At 45.1% G+C, this 23,391-nt stretch overlaps 1 long non-coding RNA gene across 1 annotated transcript; it reads right to left on the reverse strand.

Annotated features, from left to right (window-relative positions):
• Positions 1-337: 337 nt before the first annotated feature.
• On the reverse strand, positions 338-14,900 carry LOC116439164. Its single transcript, XR_004238080.1, has 3 exons — positions 14,629-14,900; positions 9,114-9,281; positions 338-7,508 (listed from the first exon to the last, which is right to left on the reverse strand). It is a non-coding gene; the product is annotated as an uncharacterized LOC116439164 (long non-coding RNA).
• Between the last annotated feature and the right edge of the window lie 8,491 nt (positions 14,901-23,391).

A 23,391-nucleotide genomic window follows, 5' to 3' on the forward strand; every position in this document is an offset into this window, starting at 1 on the left:
TGTCAGAGGCATGATGCACACATTCCTTTGAAGCCATTCCATCGCCTGATGATCCATTTTGCTTACGAAAGGAATGTGCGCTCGGTGCTGTGATTTTTGTTGGAAGGCCTCAGCAGCAATGGAATAACTGCAAGGAACACTGCCAGGTTTCCCCCCCTTCCCTGTGCATTCCAAAACATCCATCCAGCGAGCAATAAATAGCAAAAAAATATTAATTACCCAAAGGAAGAATTCTCTCCTGAACAAATATTGGCTTTGTGACAAGAAGGAGCTTGTGAAATGTGTGTTTGCCTACCAAGCCCACTCAGTCTATTTCTGATTCCCAAAGAACATAATGACCTGTGTGCCAGATTTTATTTGGGCTTGTTTTTATTTTTTTGCATGACCAGCAAGAACTGTGACAAACGTACAGAAAGGAAAACACTCTATTGTTGCTTTTGGTCTTACGGTGGTTTTTGTTCTGTGCTTTTAACTCTGCTTCACTTCTGGAGATGCACAGAAAAAAAAAAAATCCAGTTATTCTTTTTTAACTTATTCACCAGTTCTCCCAGCTTTTCCTGAATTCATTTACTGCTTAAAAGTCTTCAGTAAACGAGCTTGAGAGAAATCAGTTTTGAGTTACTGTATACCACACACAAACACAGAAGGACATGCATACTTTTATATATGTATTTTTTTTTATATATATATTTTTTTTTCACAGATATACAAGTAGGGACTTGATTCTGGGGCCACATGGGTTAATTTAAAAAATAGAAATATATAAAAGCCTCCAATCCACACTCCAAAACAAAAATGATGGTCTCCATCCTGGGCACAGTGTTGTGCAAAAGGGTCAGTCTTTGAAGAACTTGTTGCAAATGAAGGTGAATAACTGTTTTTGCATATGGTGGTGAGCACCACCCACCCTCATCCCTGCCTCTCAGCCTGCAGGAGCTCAGCTCTTGGAGCTACTGCAAAGCAGGAGCTGTGGTGAGCATGAGAGTGACTGAACTGGGTCAGAAAAAAGGTCCTGCCTCCCTAGAAGCCAGCCCAGCCAAGCAGAGATGCCATGGGATGGATGTCGGATGATGGATGCAGCCCCCACGGTCTCCTGCAGCCTCAGCCTCTCGCAGCTCAAGGACTGCCAGAGCTGAATGCGGGGTTTCTGCGTTCAATAACTTTACCACCAACTTCACCCTTGAACCTGCAAACTGAGGAATTTCCTGTAGACTGGGAGGGATAGAGGAGAACTGGGAAAAGGGGATGTTTCTGTTCCCACTTTGGTTTCTTTCTGCCAGAGTGTAGGTCACCCTGCTGCAAAACTCCCATGGCATTTCCCCAGCAGGTCCCACAACCTTCACAGGTTATGTCCCTTTGTAACAGGCTCAAGTCTTTTGGTCTAACAGGAGTTAAAAAACCATGTTGGCATTTGCTCCTTGCCTGACTTGTTTTGGGGCTACTCTTTTGGGAAAACAAGCAAACAAGCATACAAAAAACATCACTTGGACAGGCACTTGGAGGAAACCAGGAGGGAGTTCAGGTCTGTGTAGCCCCAGGGCTTGGTTACCACAGTCCCAGGACATGGAATGCCAGCTCTCTCCTGCAGAACAGCACAGCAGTGACATTTGGAGTCTAAGTAAAATGATGGCAGCCTTCCTGAAAGCAAAGCCTTCTTCAAAACACTCGGAGGAGACCACCCAGAGAAGACATGCCTGGAGTTCCCCACAAGCAAATCTCTTACATCCTAAGCTATCCCTCATCTAAGTTGCCCAAGGCAGGACAAGATCCATTCATAGGTTGTGCCCTTCCCTGCTGCGGGGAGCCGGTTGTATTGTAAAGGCAGTCAGCAGTTAGGAGCAGTTACATAGAATTATTTATCCACATAGAGATCTTTTCATGAACAGAATAGTAAATCTTTTCATTCAACAATTTTTAGACAAAAGCTATTTGTTAATGTGACATTTTTCAGCTGCATCAGTGCAAACATCCATCCATTTAGTTTTTCACACACAGAAAACTTCTTTCTTGTTGTTTGCAAAAAAAAAAGAGAGCGAGGGTGAATGAAAACGGAACGTATTTTTGTTGTTGCTGCTGTTATTGTTTGGGGTCTGTTTTGCTGGAAAATAAAAAAAGGTCACAATAAGATGATGCTATGAGTCTTTAATTTAGGGGAAAGGTCATTTTTAACCATCTAAATTCACTTGATTCAATAAGTGTTGCCCAGATCCAGTGTCATGCGTTGCTAATCAGATTTCAGGAGATATTCAGCACAGCAGATCACGCTGCCATGTCTTACCAGCCAAACTAAACGTTGTGGTTCCACCATATCACAACAGGAACACTCTACACAAAATACTCTTGTAGTATCCTGAGCAGTGCTGCTGGTTTCTGGGGATGTGCAGAAAAGAGGAGCAAAAAGACAGGGAGACCAGGAAAGGGATTGCAAAGGTCAGCAGCATCCATTGGGATGCTTCGGGGCTGAGACCCACCCAGTTTTACCTCACCTTCCCCACCGTGGTGACTGTATAACAGGGGAGGGATGCCATCCTCTCTCCTTGTCTTGTTTGCTCTGAATTTGTGCTGTGGAGTTACAATTTCTGACCACTGTCTTTTTTCTTTCCCTCTGTGCTTGTCTACCCTTTCAACAGGATTCCTTTCCCCTCCACCAGTGGATGTGAGAGGAGATTACAAAGCAATTTAGCTGGGAAAAACCGCCAGGAAATGAAAAAACAATTTATTAAATTGTTTTCTGCACAAAAATCCAAATTCTGGCTTGAATTTCCAGAGCTGGAATACAACCCAGGGGATTATGTGCAGTTATCTCCAACCCTGGGCATTCATCTTTCTTCCTGGTGCGTTCCTCTGATCATCAGTGGGTTGTAGCAGAAGATAAATTTCTTTCAGTTTGAGGCTATTCCTTGGGCTTCTGTGGCGTTCCCACACAAAACTGTAATTGTCACAAACACCTTGAAATTTACTCTGCATAGAGAAATGAACTGATTTGATAAACAACACTCATCGCACCAAAGTAAGCACAGACTTGATTTCTATCATGCAAAATCAGATGTGGTGCCAGAGTCAGAATAGCAAACAGGAGGTTTCATGGGAAAGGCTGCTTGTTTGCAGCAGGTAGGATGCCTTTGAATGTTTCAGGTGTGACTCATTCGACAGGAGCAGACACCCAAATTGCCCATCTGAGCAAGTCTCCCTGGTCTCCCTTTGCAGTCACTGGAGATCTCATCAAGAGAGACTGTGACTCTTCCACAAGTGGGCAGCTAAACCTGGCCTGATATCCTGTGCTCTCAGGCCTGACCATGGCAGTGTCCCTGCAGCTGGCAGAGGTGCTGGGCTGTAACACGTGACGAGGCGAATGGGTTTTTTTCGTGTTGGAGCAAATTCTGGAGTTCTGGAGTGCTGGAGGGCATGTTAACAGCAGAAGCGTTCAACCCAGACCTTGTCCCTCTGAAGGAACCAAGCTCTTGGTTCTGTGTCAGGTTTAACCCCGCCCAGATCTGTGTTCAGTGTGAGCTTTCTCATTTGATGCAATGTATTCATGAACACCTGGTGGTTTGTCACGTTCCCACCTTAAGAAGTTGCACCCTCAGCTTGCTCGGGCTGTGTGCAAAGCCTTGAGTCTGCCAGGAAGATTTGGCCAAAATCTCATTATCCTTGGTCAAATCTTGAGTTGGCAGCTGGGTGTCCTTGAGTTAAGATATTCCCCTCCCTGATGCTGGTGTCCAGCTGAGTGGGAATCAGAGATTGTCTGCTCACCACACTTTGGGCACTAGGGGAAGGACAGACCTCCTAAATTACAGGAGCATGAAACCATACAATTGTTTAGGTTGGAAAAGACTTTTAAGATCATCAATTCCAGCAGTGCCAAGTCCACCCTGTCCCTCAGCACCACAGCTGTACATCTTTTATGTACCTTCGGGGATGGTGACTCCACCACTGCCCTGGGCAGCCCCTTATGATACCTGACAACATTTTCAGTGAAGAATTTTTCCCTATAAGCAATCTAAACCTCCCCTGGTGCAACTTGAGGCCATTTGCTTCTTCTGTTAGACAACCATGGCCAGGGGGAAGGTGAGGACGTGGAGCTAAGGCCAGATGGATCTCTACCAAAGGATTAATTTCTCTGCTCCACAAGCTTCAAAGGGAGTAACTTCCTGTCTTGCCAGCAGGAAACCATCTCTTTTTGGCCAAGGCAGTCCTGTGAACCTCTTGGAGTGGTCAGGAATTGTGAGGAGAAGCAGGTCTGGTTTAGCTGAAAGATAAATCGCTGTTCCCCACTGGCCCCTGGAGCTGTCAATACCCTGACCACACCTGGGCATTTCTGACAAAAAAATCCAGTTTTCACCCAAGCATTGCTTTGAAATCCATGAAAATGCATCCACCACAATTTCCACCTCCTACTCTTCTCTTGTGGTGATTATCTGTATTTCAGTTGCACAAAGACCTCAGATGTGGCATGTATTTTCTCCTGCAAAGGCAGAAACACTGTCTTATCCCTGTGTCCTGCATCCTCTAACACAATGTGGTGTCACTACAACTGAAACTGAAATTTCTTGTAGCATCAGACTTTCTAAAATCCAATCTTGACCCAGCCTTGTATTCTGAATAGATCAGGGTTTTTTTTTTTGCTGAGGTTTTTTTCAACAAAAGAAACCCCAACCCACTGAAAAATGTTAGAGGGAAATTGCAAATGTTATGCTTGTCTGAACAGGAGTCACTCTGGGAAACGCACTACAGACAGACTAATTTCTGAGAGATTCCCCCCACGTTCCCCCATCCTGTGTGTAACTCAGACAAGGAATGTTCTGGTTTAGCTTATTCCCATTTTCTAATGCACACACACTGCTTATCAGAGATGCACTAGTTAAGGTGGAGGAAATTGAGGTGAACTCTACCAGTTCAGGTCTTTATGCAATTTGAGATGGTCATTAGTCACATATCTTGGCATGCAGTGAATTAAGAGCTCTGACTTACAGAGTATCATCTCAGACCTTTTGTTTTGTATTTTGCTCTCCTTTGTGTGACTGAACACCCAAGAAGGTTGTTTTATTCATCTGACTCATAAAACTGATTACTTTATACAATTTAAAACAATAATATACATTTTAAAGATCTGTATGTCTTCTCTGGCTCTTTTAGCTAATTATGTGTGAAAAGTCCTTCCCGACTTGGTGGGAAAATGTTTCTCAGCTATTAATCAAGCCATTGATTTAGGAATTTTGCTCAGGGAAAGAACTTAGCCCTCACACAGGGAAAGGACCATAAATCTGAGAGAGGAAGAACTTCTGGGGCTCTGTTACTCATCCTCTTCCTGCCTGTGTGAATAGAGTGACTTTTGCAGACCAGATGCAGCAGTCAGCACTGCAAGAGTGGCAGGGAATTCCCTGCTTCCCTCTCGGTGTGAAGGAGGCACAATTTGAACATGTGTGGCTGCAGCCAAGGAGGAAAAGGCAGAAAACAAGGTAAAAATCACCCCTGGGCTCTGCAGTTGTGCTGACACACACTCACTGATGGACAGCAGAAAATGCTGCTGTTCAAAAAAAATCCTGGGCTGGAAGGGACCCACAAGGATCATCGAGTCCAGCTCCTGGCCCTGCACAGGACACCTCCAAGAGTCACACCATGTGCCTGAGAGCATTTACCAAATAATTCTTGAGTTCTGTCAGGCTTGGTGCTGTGACCACTGCCCTGGGGAGCCTGTTCCAGTGCCCAGCCACCCTCTGAATGAAGAACCTTTCCCTAATAAAGTGTTGGGACACCCAGACTAGTCCCATACATGATTCTAAACACTGCACAATGAGATGCCACCACATTTCCCTTTGCAACACACCTGGACCCACACCATCTCCCTAATCCCAAGGCTTCACAGACCACCTCCTCCTCTTCCACCCCCTCACCTCACCCTGGCCAGTGCTTTCACCGAGGCTGAGGTGCCCCTGGGGGCAAAAACTCAACAGAAAAGCTTGGTAACTGCAAAAAGGAGCAGCCAAGGGTTGTGGGGAAGGACCTGAGCGCGTGCCTTTATGGCTAAAAAGGGCTGTGAACAGCTGATCTGGGTGAGTTATCTCACTGTTAAACAAATCTTCCTGTTTGGGAAAACATTGCTCAAGAGCAAAAGGGCCAGAAATTGCTTTTAGAAGCTGATTTATTTTGTGTGGGCCTACACACTTTTTGCCTCTGTCCTAAGAAGCACAACTCCCACTGACTTACTAGAAATATTAAGAACTAGTGACTCAGTTTCTAAGAATAATTTTGGGTGTTTCTATTTATAGGTACCAGCCCTAAGCTCAAAAGCATTGGCAACACCCAATCCTCTATTTTTCCATCATGCTTTGATATCACACTGAAATAGCCTGGAAATCAACACTTTCCACTGTTCCTTGTTTCTGGATATCTGCACTTTCCAACCCAGATAGCTCACAGCACTCGATTGCTCAGGAAGGGACTTGAGCCATCAACTATTTTCAGGAAGTGCCTGAAGGCCCAGTTTACAATAGAAGTGGAGATGCTGGTGGACAGATGCAAAGTCATCCTTCTGTGGTGGATTAAAGATATTAAAGAGCGTTTCTGAGGGGCAGCTGGTGGGCTGGAAGTGTCACCGGTGGAAAGGGTGTGAGTAAAGGAAGTTCTGTTGTGGGGCTGAGGATGGAGAAGCAGAGGATGGAGAAGGAAAGGATGGAGGCACAAGGCAGGGCATGGAGAGGTAGAGGTTGGAAAGGCAAGGCATGGACAGGCAACCTTGAAATTATTTCAACTTACGGCAACCAAAGTACCCTCAAAAATGTCCCCAAAGATGAATAATCGCTCCAATCACTTTTGACTGTGCTTTTCAAATGTAACCCATGATTTTCAGGGGACAGACAGAATCACGGAATCACTAAGGTTGGAAAAGCTCTCTGAGACCATTGAGTCCAACCATTCCCCCAGCATTGCCAAGGCTACCACTAAACCCTGTCCCCAAGTGCCACATCTACATGCCCTTTACATCTCTCCAGGGATGGTGACTCCACCAGTGGCAGCATATATACTCACCAGACATCAAAAAATTGAGGCTAGAAAGTCACTCCTGAGCATTTAGACCAAAGAAATCAGTAGTGCATATCTGTAACCAAATAATGAAAATAGACACCTACACGATTTAAAACCTGCAGAAAGAAGAGATAACTACTTATTACAGGAATCTCCCAAGCCATTTAGTGCCCTTTTTTAGGATAATAGCACACCTGTTGCTTAAGGGCAAAAAACCCCTGCTTGCTCATGTTTATTATTTAGAGGGGTGATCCCATTGGGAAGGTGTTGGGGGAGGGATGGGCTGCACTTCCCCCTCCATGGCGCTCAGCACGGCATCCCCACACCCCCGGCCACTGCCAGCACACCGAGGTGAGGTTACAGAAGGAACTCTGAAGGTTCTCTCGCCCTTCCTCCGTCCTGCCCTGGGCTCAGGGTGAGAGGCAGGATGCTGGACGTCAGCGCGTGACTCATCCTCTGGGAACCGGAGCTGGTGTGGCTTTCTGAGGAAAGAACCCACGAGTAAGGGCTTTTCTTTTTTTTTTTTTTTCTCTCTCACTTTTTTTCCCTTTTCTCACTTTTTTTTTTTTTGTTTGTTTTTCAAGTGGAATTGGGCAATGCAGAACAGTGGCACATCAATGAAGGTTACATCAGGTTGGCAGGGAAGAAGGGGACTGCAAGAGCCCCAGTGCTTCCCCCTTGCTCAGAAGCCACAGAGTTTAATGCTGTGGTTGGGGGATGTTGCTTTCACAGTTATAAAAGCTCATTCTGAGCAAAAAGAAATAATATGAAATAAAACGTAATTGTTTCTCAGAAGTTGTTGTCTCTCCTGAAAGGGTGGATTTGAACAATATTATTTTAATCAAGTGTTTGGCTGCTGCAGGATGTTGTAAGGAGGCTGGGATACACATGGATCAAAACAGGTTCAAACCAGCTTTGCAAAGCCAATAATGTGTATTTCCTTACAGGGCTTCAGTTTATTTTTTTTTTTTTTTACCAGTTCTGCTTAATTACTGGTTTAGATGGCAAAACCAGTCCATCTCTGATTTTTAGGAGAGATGAAACAAGCCTTTCAGTAACAGCACCTCCCTGCCACACCAGGTGCTGTGAACCTGATGCTATTAGGAATTATTAGTCACGTAGAGGCTGTCAGTGCACTGACATGCCTGGATGGGTTATGCTTTTTGTGGGATATCCTCTGCTCAGCATTCCCTCTGAACATCCTCCTGCCATCAGCTGGCCAACCTGACCCAGGGACTGCCTGCTGACCGCTCCTGGGCACGGTGACACAAGTTAACACTGTCCTGACACTCACACAAGCTCATTTTGGGTATCACAGGTGAGCCAACAACCCCAAAGTTGGGAGGAAAGAGGACTCCAAAAGGGGCTGCACTGAGTGTCATGGGGAAGGCTGGTGCGACCCAGCATCTTCTGCCAGCAGGAAGGTTCTCAGAGGTGATGTGAGCCCGCAGCCCTGTCCACAGTGAGCTGGGGTCCTGCCAAAGAGCCCTCCCAGTGGCATTTCCCAGAAATAAAGCAGAAAGACAAGAAAAACTCAACAAGTTTTCTAATAGATGCAGGAAGGCTGGAGCAGCTATTCCACCCACTCACATTATGCTCAAAGAAGGGGTTAAAAATAAAAGGGAAGGAGTCAGGGCTGGGGACACATCCCTTTGACAGGACAGCTTTGGTTAATGGGTCTGGGGAGGGGATGTTGTGACAATATCCCCCCCAAATAACTACCCAGCTTTTGCAGGAGAGGTCACCCCACTGGCAGGGCTGGCACAGAGGGGGTTAAGGTTTGTGCAGGTGTTTCCCTGTAATAGGCACTGTCAGGTACCTCTGCAGCCTTGATGACCATCTGGTTACTATAAAGAATGGTTTATGGGATCTCATCCTGGGTTTTGATGACTATAACATAAGTATTGAGGGCCTGCGAGGTACAGCTTCGTAAAAATAACAGCTTAATAATGAGAACGACTTTCCCCTTCCAGAACAAATTCAGGTGTATTTTTCCCTTCCATTAGGATTGTAAAATGAGACAAAAGAGACCCAGTCATCTAGGAGGGAAAAAAACCCCACAATACCACAAACTTCTTAGAACTTACAGCAAGGTGCAAGCACAGCTCAAAGCTTCTGCAGGGCAGGACTGAATCCCAGCCTCCAACTTGAAGAAGGGGAAACTGAGGCACAGAGGTGGGAAACAGCTGTAACAGCATCATCCAGGCAGCCAGTGGTCAGCACAGGAACCTCGGCCCTCGCTCCCTCCTGCACTCCTGTAATTAAAGACATCAGCACAGCTTCCCAAGGGTTGTCAACCTTTATCATGGCTCTGTCTTGATCTTTCAAACTCTTTCTTGTATTTCCAAAAAGCATTAACTCTCTTCAGCTCCAGTTTCTCAGTGGTTTATCAAATATCAGGGCAGTTTGTAAACAAATGACTTTCTCCTTTCAAGAAATGCTTGCTAGGTCTGGCCCAAAATTGTTTTATTTTCTCGCAAAGGTATGGGAGACCTTCTGCTATGCATTTCTTTGGGACACTGAAATATTGCATGTGTAAAATCAATGTTTTTGAGGTTTTACTTGGGCATTCCTCTCAAAAATATTTTCTGAATTTGCTCTTGCCAAAAAAAAAAAAACAAAAACAAACCAACAACCCAAACCAAACCAGAACAGAAAACAAACAAAAACAAAACAAAAAAAACCCCAACCCCAGAAGTTTTTCATGCAAGTAGTTTGAAGGAAAGATTGAAATTCAGGTAGCTGAATATTTACAGGCAACAGAGACAGTAATTTCACCTGAGAACAGGGGACCAGGACCATCCTTTGGAGACACCTGTTTCTACAGAGCATGGGCTGGGCACAGGAGCCCAAGGTTGAGCCTTGGAGAAGTGGGATCAGCTGGGACTGCAACCTCCCAGGGAGCAGGGACATCCAAACACCTGGTCCTCCCCTAACCCTTCTTCTGCAAACCAGTCAGCAAAGAGTGGAGCCATCACGAAATGACACCTGGCCAAGAGCCAGGGTGGGCTGGGGACTCCAGCCTGATCCTCACAGCACTCAAACCTTGCTTGGATAGCACAGAGAATAGCCCCTTGCACGGGGGGCCTGGTGGTCCCAGAGGCACGGAGGGCATCACTCCCATCCTTTGTCTGCCAGGGAAAACTCCCTCTCTTTTTCCTTTTTAGAGCCAAGCCAGTTCCTGATGTCCTGAGATGGGCTAGGGGAGCTCTGGATTGGGCCAGGGCAGCGGAGATCATTGGCTGCACGTCTGGGAGGAGGTAGGGGTGGGATTATCTTTCTTATGCCTCCAGTTTGACCTCTTTGCCAGCAGATTGTTCTGATTTTCCACATGGAGGAATCTAGGGACCCTCTCGAAAGTTCAAACTCCCGGCATCTTCCCTGCCGGCAGCAGCAGAGCTCTGGGCTCCTGCAAAGCCCTCACAGGGAGCTGGGCTGCAGCAGCGTCACTGACCCAGATTGCTTCATGCACAAATTTGGACATTTCATGTCTTTTTAACACTGGACCATGTGGTCTTTCCGCTAGCCAAAAATTTCCATGGAAAAGTAGGAATTTGTGTTTGCGTTTTTTTGTTGTTTTTTACCACCTCGCCAAAAGACCTGAGGGAAATTGCTGAGATGATTTCAAGTCGAAGCAATTCCATTTTGCTTATTGCAACAGAATTTTCTTGCAAAATTTGCAAGCAGTTAGCAACCAAAAAGCTTAACAAGTGAAAAACAAGAAACAGGGTTGTTTCTTTCAGATTTTTCCTTAGCTCAGAAAAGCAAAACATTTCCATCTTTAGTCAACCTGAATTCACACAATTTTTTTTTTTTTTTTAACTTGCTTGGGTCAGCCAGCAAACCTGAAAGATCAGCTCTTTGCACAGCTTCATCTGACAACCTCCTTGACTTCCTCTGTGCTGGTGCAAAACCCTGGGCTTAGCTTAGCCAAGTATTGTCCATCAGTGCAGCACAACACAAAGCTATAAAACACATGGGAATATCAAGCACTGTCCTTCTGCCCTTTCCAGCTCAAAGCAAGCACTGGGGCATCGAAAACCAGAACTTCCCAGCCCGTGGCTGAAGCACAGAGTCTCCACAATCACATATCTTAATAACAGGTCTGACCCAGCACAGGAGTGCTCTATGGCATGCACGTTATTGCTCCATCTGCCCTGGCTGCAAACATTTATTATTCTCTGTGACACACTTTGTAAAATTGCACTGAGGGAACCACGTCTAGTTAGTAATTTCCATTCAGATGAGCTGAAGGAATTAATGACTTTGGAAGATCTCAGATCTTTGGAGATAGGGACAGGCGATGGCACGCTTGAAAATAATCACCCTCAACTGTGCACAAGCTTGAAACCACCCTACTAATCACAGGCAGCCGGAGTGCTTATCGGGGCAGAGGGAGAGCTCAAGCACCATTCAAACGCTCTAATAATGGTAAATGATTCCGCAAACGCATGTGTTCGGGGCTCGGACTGCTTCCAAAGCTAAGTGCTTATGAAAACTTGAAGTGCTCCACTGGTTTTAAATCACAGTGCAGGGGTGACTGATTCAAACTAGCAGAGCACTTCTCTTTTCCTTGCATTTTCTTCTCCCCCCCCCTCCTCTTTCCTTTTTTTTTTTTTTTTTTTTTTTTTTTTTATGATCACTTCGATTTGGAAGCAAGTCAAACACTTTAGTTTAGCGGTTCACCACCATATTGAACCGATTTAGAAATATGTCAAAAAAAAACCCAGTAAATTACGGTTTAAACCCCTTTTGTTTCAGAGCATTTAAGAAGCAGAGGCTGCAGCTAGAGCTGGGATGTGTTAGCAGGGGCTGGAAGACAGCGCTGATTGAAGGCATGGACACTTATCTGTTTGATCACATACCTACTGCAGGACAGATCTGCCCATGTGCTGCTCCCTGCCCTGCACCTTTGGTGTGCTGACTTTTTTCTCTGATCCTCAGTGGCCTCTTGCTGCAACTGGAAAAATTCCTCCATTGTAGGTGCAGTGCTAAAAAGGGCTTGAAATTTAAGTGCTGTGCATCGAAATGGGGAAGGGTGCAGCCCTCATACGGGGTTTTCAGATGAGCAGTGTTGGAGTTTTGGCAGCCTCCAATACTGACATCATCACAACCCAAAAGTGAAACTTTCTGGTGGATTCATAACTCTCAAAAGACAGAATAAAACTGAAGCAGACAGCATAAATAATGGAAAAGTGAATTAGACTTTAAAAATTCTGTCCTATTTAATAATTCAGAATGATTATAACATGCTGAAAGGAACTTTTTTTTTTAATTACTTCTAGCCTGGCAATCTCCCATTAGTGCACACGCATCTCCATCAAAAATCATCAGCTAACAAGAGCTGCATTAGTGCGAGAGAAGTGGCAAAGTACATCCCTTTGGATGTTTATTCACACCAAGGACATGCCCTGCACAGCCTTGCCACACCTACAAACATGTTCAGGATGGAGGAGATGTTACGGCCCCCAGGACCTCAGCCGTGCCCTGGCTGCATAAAACATTCAAAATGAAACCCCCTGGGACCCAGTAAATTGAAGCTGCTTGTCACCCTGGCTGGGACACAAGTGCAGCGGGAAGGAAGCCGAGCACACGGTCACAGGTGGGAGCTGAGGTTTGCCTCTCATGTCATGTGGCAAGGTTGAGGCACTGATACAGCCACATCCAGCGGGGGAATCGAGGACATGGGAGCACTCCAGGCTGAGTGCTAAAGGCAACATCAGCAGAGCCTGAACGATGAGTCCTCCCTCCCTGAAATGATTGCAATCCTTGTTTAGTGACTCAGGCTGTGCACCCTGCCTTAGGATGCTGTAGGTGGAGAGAGGTGTTGGCTGCTGCTGGCATTGACTTGACAGTGGAGGCTGAAACACAGGCAGACCATCAGCATTCCCATCATCAAGAGCCACTTTTTCCTCCCACCAGAGCAAGGAGCTCCAGTGGTGAGAGCAGGGAAGCATTGCCTGGGTGATGCTTTCCACGAGACGTGGAACCAAATGGCATGTGGGTGAGGAGCAAAGCTCTGGAGATGTCAGAAAAGAGGAGAGCAGATGGCAAGAGACAAGTGGTAGGTGTCATGATTGATAGCTAAGAGCTCTAGGTGGCTGAGTCCAGCTGAGTCACAAGCACTGGCGCGGCTGGAGGCAACGGGACAGCGGAGTAGCCGAGGAGTGCACGCCTGAGGAGCAGGAGAACATGCACAAAGGACTCTTTTGTACCGGGAGGTGAGCGTGGCTCCGCTTGCATGGCTCAAACCTGTGGCCACAGGAGCCAGGCTGTGCTCTGAGGCTGCAGCCAGACTCATTTAGCATTTTGAGGGCCGTAATTTACAAGCAAATATAAATACTGGCCACCCACAGAATATACCCAGCTCCCGTGGCAAAGCTGGTGGGTGGGGAAGCACGGCCACCCCTCAGCCACTGCCTTCCCCGTGCCATCTGGCTTGCTGTTGCCAGGCCCGTGATGGCCATCTGCCTTGGGGCTGCCAAGAGAGAAGGTTAATTATATTTTTTTGTAGAGTTGCCACGGCAGCTGGAGATGCCAACCCAGCATACGAGAATAAATCACACCCAAATTCCATTGCCAGAACTCAAAGGGAAGTTGTTTCTGCGTTAGCCATGCTTCAGCCCCACCACACCAGCAAGGACAAGGCTTTCCAAGTGTTTAGGAGCTGCTGCTGCTGCTGTGTCATGCTTAGGCTTTGCCATGATGCCTCAGTGTGAGGGAAGTTCTCCTCTATCACAGGATGTGTGGTGGGGCAGCCTGCTTCAAATCCTGCCTGGACTTGCTGGGGGACAGGAGGAAACACCCCTTCACCTCATCTCCCACTTCCCACATCCATCAAGGGAACACAGCCATTCCCACTTCCTTTGAAAACTGCCTCAAGCAGGAAAAAATAGTGTAAGGACAAAGTACAAGAAAAGCAGAGCTTTCTTTGGCTCTGTTAAAGCCCCTGTGTGACAACGCAGCTGTGCAGGGGCACTGAACAAATTATTTTCTTTGCAAAACCTCACCTTTTTGTACCAACCAATATTCATTAACTACCTTCAGCTAATCACAACTCACAGACATCAGCACAGTCCTGAGCCCAAACCAAGCATCTTTCCTTTGGCTCCCGGGGGGTACAGAGGCAATGCCACACTCTTGCACTGAGGCCATTCCAGGTTGGCATCCCTGCACTCACCATCCTGTGCTGTGCTGACATAACCCTGCATCTTTTCGTTTTGCTTCACAGGTGAACCCCCCAGGGATCAGACCTTTCCTCCCCTGTGATTTTCAGGGCACCAAACATATTCTGACAGACACTCAAGGGTCCTGTTTTCATTTAGGTCTGGAGGAAGCTGTGTTGTCCTCACACAAAAGAAGAACCAGGGCATGGATTAAACCCTCTCAAGAGACCGGAGTTTTCCAAACTGCCTCATAAAGGGAGCAGCACGTTGTGAGAGAGAAAGCTCCTTTGTTTTGGATAGCAGCTGTAATCTCCACATCAAGCACATGTTGGAATTCCTAAGTAGCCATTTAGCCATATTCTGACAGCAGAACAAGCAACCTCGGGGCAGCAGCCAGGCCTATTTATAGAGAGGAGGTTTGAGGTAATATCCTTACCTTGGATGCACTGTCTCCACTTAAGAGCCCAGCTTATGAGGGAAAGTGATGCCAGATAGGCAGCCAGCAAGGAAGGAAAAGAGTCACAGCTCACTCTGCCTGGCTTGCTCTGCAGCAGAGCAAATTATGTTTTACAGCAACAATAGAATTCTCTGAAAACTCAGTTTCTTCGCAGGTCTAACAAGAAAAGGAACAGCAGAAGATAGACAGCTGGAGAGATTCCTCAGGCCAAACCTGCACAAGCTTATCAAGTTAATGTATCACTCCTGTCGCAGCACAGGAGCGTTGGGAAATCATGAGCTGCCCAGGAGGTCAGAGATCTGCCCACAAAATGCGCTGACCTTTTTCTTGTTGACGTTACTGATGACACCCAATGGCTTAGGAAAGCTCTTGGGATGCTCACTGAGTGTCATCATGAATCGGGGCTGTCCCCACATCTTGCATCAAATATCGATGCTTCGAGTCCTCTAAGGCCAAGGTATTTGGTGAAGCTCAAGCAGTGCCAGCTTTGGTGTCCTGTACGGATGGGATAGGATCCAAGTCCAGCTGGAATCACAGGGCTGGTCTGGGGCACCTGAGAAACGTGGATTTTTCCAAAACAAACAGGAATCAGGAACCCATGGAAAGCATGAGAAGGGGAGAGGACGCCAAGGTGGTGGTGAGACGCCTTTGGTTAGCAGAGGTCTTTGAAGGGCTGTACTCAGAATAACAGGGTGTAGATATGATAATTTAAGGGTAAACTGGGGCTTGAAATAAGGCATGGTGGGATGAGATTCAGCTCACAGACAAAAAAAAAAAATCTAAATATAACCATTTCATTTAAATTTATTGCTGCACTACCTGTAGGTCAACTACAGATGCTGCCTGGAGAGGGATCCCAGTGGCCCAGGGGGTGGTTACCTTCAGGTATGTTGCCCAGATATGTCTTTATTCCAACACTGGCCAACCCAGCACTGATTTTTCCAAAGGAAGGATGTTCCTTTATACTGACTGTTGAACCTTGAACCTTGAGGTCATACCTGTAATTAAATACCTGGTCTACTTCTGAAGCTCCTTCTCCACGGAAGCAAAATGCATTCCCAGTCAGGGGACAAGTATTTGATTCATCAGGTAAGGAAAAGAGGAATATACACAGGAATTTATATTTCTATGAATATCAATTCTAACAACAAAGCTCTAAGAAGTTTTAAGAAGTTCCCAGCAGCACATGGGAATGGGGGGAACACCCCTCTGAGACACCTCTGAGTCCTTGTTCTCTTCTGCAAGTTAAAGTTGTTGCTGCTGCAGCAGGGACAGCTGAAAAAATCCTGGTGTGGGAAAGCAGGAGAAGCTGGCAGGTATCCAGCACCAGCTTCTGCCATGGGGGGAGTGTCCTGCTTTCCAGCAGATGTTTGTCTTTTATGGCTCCTGAACCCAGCTCCTTTATCTTCCTAGGACATCTCCAGCTACTCCTTTACTGCCTGAATTAAACAGAAGCAGGAATTGAACTGGGAGTATGCAGATTTTCTAATGTGCACACAAAAAGCAGCAGATTGAGGAGAAAATCCACGTGCATGTACACACACATATATGGGCACACCACATGCATGTTGAGCTGCCAAAAATGGCCAGATTCCTAAGGCTGATATAATTTACAAGCCAAATAAGTAAAGAGAAAGAATTTAAGGAAATATGTGACTGATAATTACAAATTCAGCGAAGCATGTTTTGCCTTTGCCCCAAAATGCATATGCCCTACCTGTAGGGTAATGTCTGTGTGCCCACTCACTGAGTCAAACTTGGCACATTCAGAGGAAAGAAAAGCTTATTTTAACAATAAGTAAAAAGGAGCAGTCAGAAATTGTAGGATATTGGTAAAGGAGGCAAAAGGACAGAGGGAAGAATTGTTCAGTGAGTACCTCTGTGCTGTACTGGTGAAACAGCCCAGTGACAGAGTCTTATTGTGTGCTGAAAATTAAATACCTCCGCTCCACCAATACTTGTTGTGGTCATTAAGCAGCAAGTGACTCAAGCTAAATGGATAACTTGAACCCCAGGATTTTCACCAAGCTGCCCGAGGGCTATTAGTATTGGATTTCATTATTTCCAGAGTGTCTGCGAGTTACAATTGGAGACTGTATCAATTCTAGCACAATAATAAACTGCTGATAAGTACATCAGTTCAAATGTACCAGATTAATAAAGACACTAATGCAGTCAATACCAATCAGCACTGGTTCATGGAAAGGAGATCCTGTCAAAGTAAACTTACCTTTTCCCTGTTGATAGGGACAACAGTGCTAATAGAGCTGGCACTTTATAAAGGTATCAGTAGCACAAGGTATTTTAAGCTGATTAAATCCACTTGGCATACATAAAATCTGCTAAGAACAAGACATTTGATAGATCTCAAACTCTAATTGCAACAGGAGACAGTTCACTGAGCTCCTGTGCTTCTAGTGGTGCTTTGCAGAGTTGTTTCGGTCTTATACTTCAACCTCTTTTACTGATATTCTGCAGAAAAAATGTTACTACTGTCTGCAAGTGATGGGGAAATCTGGGAATGGCCAAAGAAAGAAGAGATTGGGGTGGTGGGACCCTTGATTGGTTGCTGTGCTCATCGCAGGCAATCAATATTTAATATATATTGTACATCTATCTTTTGAGGAATGAAGATTTTCTGTTCACATTTACTGTGCAGCACAGCAGCCCAGGAAGCAAAAATTTTGGAGAATATCTTCCAGGGGTTTAGAGGGCAAATGGAAGAAGTGTTAATAAATTGGAGGGAGTCACAGGACTGGTGAAAGGATTTAAATATATAGCTTGCACTGAAAGGCTTAAAGGGCCCTCAAGATGTATAGAAAAGCAAGGAAATAGCTTAGGGGTGACTCTGGTAGGGCATCAAAAGATGACAGAAGGATATTCTGCTTACCTGACATGGCCAAAATAAGATTGCACATGAAAAAAATTGAGACTGACAAATTTTTATTAGAAACAATATTTGTTTATTTATTTATTTATTTTTCCAACAATAAGAACTGTCAATCCCAGGAACCAATTTCTAAGGTTTGTATTTGATTTTTCATCTACAGTATTTTTTTAATCACACTTTTCTTTTTTTCCTAAATTATATACATTTGAGTGATAAACCCAAGAATTATTTCCTCCAGGCCTTACAATGAATAAACCTAAATAACATGTAAGTCTATTAGGTTTAAATGTGTCCAGTATCCAACAGATCCCTAAAGGGCCATGAAGTTACCTACTCTGCCTCTTAGACCTGGGATGGAAAGCCAGGATCAAAGAGCTCACCTGATGGAAAATTCACAGCTAAATCAGTTCTTCTGCAGGTCAGTCTTTATCTGCCAGGTCATGGACATTGTCTGCACTGTGTTTTGTCTTTCTGCCTTTCAGGTTCTGCAGGATTTACCTGGATTCTGTGGTGTGCCTGAACCCCTGGATGTGTTCATCCAGACAGAAGAATAGAGGAAATAAATCTGGAGTATTTCTGCGGTGTCCTCTAGTCTGGCTCTTCTGAGTCATCACTTAATGACATATTTAATCACATTAATGTTTTCCCTAGTCCTGGTGAGACTTATTTGTGTGCTTAACTTTATACTTTACCAGGTTGACCTACTATTTAATGTAAACCAGGTACAACCTGGAACTTCCTCCCTCGGAGCTCAGATAAATTTATCTCCTAATGCCTTAATGGTTACTGTGTCACATGCAAGAGCAGAACATGATAGCTGGATTTTTTTAATTAATTAGTTTGTCAAGCTTATTTTAAAAAGGAGAAACCTGAGCCTAAGTTTGCCTGTCAAGCAAAAAATACTATGGCTAGGTAGATTTTCCAAAGCATGAAATTCAAGAGGAGTTAGGTTTCCTTTTGTGCCTTTGAAGAGCTCTGCTTCAGGTCCAAGAGCTTCGTCTTGGCTAAAATGCTCCAGGCACTTCCCCACAGCCATTCCTGGAATGTTTGGCTGTTTCCAGGAGGCCCCATGACCAAAGGAGTCCAAAGGAGTCCCGTGCTGCCAAAATGTCACGGTGCTTATTGCAGCATCCCTAAGGTTCATCTCCATTTTTTTCCCCCCATATTTAAAGACTCAGTCACAGAAATGCCTTTGGCTACACACTGGGAATCAGACCACAACATGATGACTCTGACCTATTTTTCTGTCACAGCACATGTCTGGTTGACAGCACTGCCTCAAGAGCCCTGGAGTTTTCCAGCCAGCTGGGCTCGGAGCAAGGACAGTGGATATTTGACAGTGGGCATTGAGAGTAGCCTTCCCAGCCTCTTTGGTCAGTCCCAAACAAGATTTGAGTACAAGCTGCTGTGGTTTTGATTAGGTAAGCAGGGTCTGGGTACCTTGCACATGATATCCATATGAAATATTTTCTCATTCTCAGCAGTGATTCCAACAAAGCTGCTTTGCTGTGGAAGGAAAGGGAAATTCTCCATGTCACCAGAGCATCCCAGGATGCAAAGATGAGGGGGAACCTACTGCAGCACCAGCTCAGATGTTTTTGGAGTGAAGTTCAGCTGATTGGTAGAAAAATTAGATATTTGTATTTACTGGTTAAACTAATTTTATTGAATAGGTGACTCATTATGGGCAAATGATGCAAACAAACTTACATGAAAATATCAAAACAAAGTCTAGAAACGTCTTACGAGAGGTTTATAACAGAATCATAGAATGGTTTGGGTTGGAAGAGACTGTAAAAATCAGGCAGGGACATCTTCCACTATCCCAGGTGGTTCCAAGCCCTGTGCAACCGGGCATTGGACACTTCCAGGGATGGGGCAGCCACAGCTTCTCTGGGCAACCTGTGCCAGGGCCTCACCACCTTACAGGGAAGAATTTATTCCAAATAGCCAATCTAAACCTACTTTCTTAGTTTTAATTTCTTCTTCTTCTGTTGCTGGGGAGGACTCTTATTTGATTTGCAATCTTAATGAGCCTTGCCTTGTATATGTGTCTTAAAACCTTCTGTTCTCCTTCTGAGAGGGCATTTTCAATGTCAATGCTCCTTAAAACATGAAAATTAACCTCCAAAACAACCCTTCAAGATGAATCCAGATGCTCCTCATGCAGCATATCCTCCCTTTTCTTCCACTTATGTTCTTTCTCCCTTTTTCATTGCATCCTTTGCCCTTATGGAAATTGAAGTGCAAAATCCAGCCTGGAAGCACAGGAGCCACACTTTGCCTTCTTGCTTTAATTAAATCTCCAATCCTTCTACAGAGAGCCCAGGCAGCTTCAGCGAAGCTGTGTGACAACCAAGACATACCCACAAGCTGGGACTTCCAGAGCACCCTCTAAACATTAAGGACTCAGGAGCACACTCTGTCCTAGGGAGTTTCCAGCCAGGACAGAGGAAGAGCAAGAAGTGAGATGAAGTGCAGCTAAGGCTAATTCGTTCTGTGAACATTGATGTATCATGTATATTTTATTATTCCCGCTTTGTAGGATTCTCATAGGATTTCCTGGGAAAAAATTATGCAGCACATGAATATCCTGGGCTTGTCAGGCTGCTGAAAATGCTCTATATGGATGGGCTGAGCACACAGAACATCTGTGGCTGGGGCAGGCTGAAATCCCAGGCAAGTGTCTGACATCCCAAACACACGGAGCCTTGATCTCTGCTCAGAGACACACGGGCTGGCTGAGAAAACCTGGGGAAATATTAACCTCCCCTGTTCCTCTCTCCTTTTTATTTCCTTACTTTGATGTTTTATAAGGAACCAAGGCATCAGTTTTTAAGGATTGTTAGTGGGGGAAGGGAGTTCATTGTGACTGGCCATAGCTCCAGCAAGGCTCAGGCATTAGGAGCCGTAGCTGAACTGATGTTTGCTTAAATGTGATGCTAATTTAGCTGCCTATTTTCCTTTTAATATGGGTTTTTTAGTCTTTAGGGGCCATCTTTAACTCCAGTGAGAGGGTTTGGCTGTGGCTGCAGCAGCAAATCAAGCAGGGCCAAATTGACCCAGACCCACCTGGCCTTAGAGATAAATATAAGAACACGGTTCATATCCAGAGTCACCTCCTCCCCGACCCTTCAAAACATCCCACAGAGTGGTCTTGCTTATGAGGTCCCACCTCCTGGCCCTTGCAATGCCCTGAACTGTGCCCACATGGGAGCCTGAGCATGGGCCAAAAGCGATGCCAGGGAATGAGCAACTTCTTGGTGCTCTTGGGAGGGTGTTTGATCCCAGGCTCTGGGGAGGTACCAGAGCATTCAGACCACCTACTGCCAAGCCTCATTCAAGTGCTGCCATCACCTCCCTCCAGGAGGCCTGGGAGGAAGCAGGAACCAGTCTGCCAGCCTGGGCTAGCAGGAGCCCCTTTGATGTCTGCAGAGAAGGTGCCCCAGTGACAACACGTGTAGGCAGCCTGGATGTGACATGAGTTCATCTATCACCAGCCTCTCCTGAAAAGCCATCTCTGGGACAGAGGAGTGTTATTGCCCTGTTTATACCTGATGGAGATCACCTGGGATGGCAGACAAAGCCATCCTACACATCTCTCCAGCTCCCTGCCTCCCCTGGGTTGCACCAGGTGGGTTCAGTCCCATTCTGCTCCCCTTTTCAGCTTAATCTGGGGGTGCATATCAGTGACTTTGCCCTGCCAAGATGATGGAAACATTCTGCCCTGAAGCTCACCCTACTATTTCTTCATGGTATTTTTTATTGAGAATATTTATTAATATGCCACCACTGCATCTATTGTATTTTGGAGTGGGGAGACAGATGTTGTGTTTTCATTGTCAGTTAGACATGAAGACTCAGCATTAAAAGCTTCAAACTTTTCATCTCTGATGCCAGAGGAGCACAGAGGGGTGTTTTTCAAAGCCAGGCTGGCTAGGAAGCCTTGGGAATACATGAAGCTATTTCAATACTTAGTGAAGCAACTTCCAGATAATAAGGAGAATTTCTTTACCAGACCCTAAGCTATGTTTTGTTGGAATCCTGGGTTCAGATAATTTCAATCTTTCAGTGTTGACAGGCAATGATTTTCAAAAGCACACTGCATTTGACCTGAGGCCTTGGGAAATGTTTCCCAAATTATGGGATAACACTGAGATTGTTGCTGTGTAATTAAAAGTTATATCGCTGGGTGGAATATGTAGAGATGTAGAAAAATCAGGTTTATGGGATTTAGTAACAAAATGGAGGATTTTGGGTGTGGGTTTGTTCTTCTTCTTTTCTCCTTCTTCTTCACGAATCTGTGTGGTTTGGTATTGGTTCAAAAAACCCACAATGCAGATAATAAATGAATAGTTACTGGGTTATAAGTAAAAATAAACTAGTTGGCATTCCCTAATTGGATAGATTGGACTTTAAATGGCCTTGGAAGTTAGAACTCGGGGCCATTTTCCACCTTGTTAACTAAGAAGCACATCCCGTGCAGCTGTACCAAAGATAAGAAAATAATAAACATCAAATTAGAAGAACAACTCAGCATCTTCTGCCTTTTAATGCAAACTCTGAGTAAAAGAACTCGTGAAACAGAGGCAAAAGAAACAAGAGAGAAACCAACAGTTGGTGCCAGCGTGTGAGGACTCAGGGTTTGGAAACAGAAGAAATTGACAATGTTTTCCATCTGACCTCTAAGAAAACAGAACCTTTTATTTTTAAGTTTTAATTTTTGACTTTTTAAAGGTTCTGTCTAGTAGGATATGCAGTGTAGAAATAGCTTGCATGGCTTCTAGTGACGCCAGTCTTATACGCTAGGTTTTAGGGCCCCTTATTTAATGACAAAGTAGGGGTTCAACCTGCAGCTGTAGCCCCATTTACCCTGCCCATTTGCACCCTGCTGCAGCTGCGGAATGTGGCTGTTGATGTGTTAACGAGGTACTGGCAATTTGGATGATATCTGCTCTTTTACTGCTTTTTTTTGTGCTTCACAAGGTCTTGGGAACTTTATGTTTTATTGATGATTTTTTGGCCTTTCTGAACGCGGAGGAAAGCTCCTTAACCTACCAGGGAGTTGCCTGCAGACTCAAAAACCAGGAGGCAAGAAGAGAACTAAGTTGGATATTTTCCTTGAATCTTGTGATTCTTAAGTCAATCTTTTCCTTTCAGATGGGCTTAAGAGGCTGAGATCTGACACAACCAGAGGTGGATTTTGCTTTCAGTGAAGAAGATATAAGGCATTAACTGAGTATCTGCAAGGGGATGATCTGCTCCCAGCTCTCAGCCTCACTGCTGAGGAGAGGGACAGGAAAACTCAGTTCTGGCTCATTATGAACTTGATGGTATCTTCCTTGTAAGTTACTAAACCCATTTTGTTCATTTTGCAACACATCAATTTTATGGCTGAGGTTGAAGTATTTACTCGTCCTTGGGGTTTGCAGTTGTTGAGATACAGGATGGAAAAGCAGCCTGTATGTAAAATGTGGCTGAACTCTGCTATCCATTCAACAGAGAGTCAATAGTTCAGGAGTTAATTCATGAGAAGAAGGGAGTAAAAACACACCAAGGTCAGGATCTCATGACCCACAGGCTGTCTATAGCTCCATCTGAAAGACCTTGTAATAGATAGGTATGTGGCTTGGAAAACGCATAATATTGTGGTTAGGTGAGGCATTTCACAAGTTTTGTAACATCACACTGCTGGCAGACCTTCTCAAGTGCATATCATATTCATATCAGAGCTCTCTGCGGGATGGGAAACGTTCGGGTGATGAAGGTTTTAAATCCCATGACACACAACTTGATATGCCAGAAAAATATTTACAAGCTGGTGAGTGTCCCGTAAGCTCACGCCAAAGATT

Source organism: Corvus moneduloides, chromosome 1, assembly GCF_009650955.1.
Source record: "Corvus moneduloides isolate bCorMon1 chromosome 1, bCorMon1.pri, whole genome shotgun sequence".
In the NCBI taxonomy this organism is placed as follows: domain Eukaryota; kingdom Metazoa; phylum Chordata; class Aves; order Passeriformes; family Corvidae; genus Corvus; species Corvus moneduloides.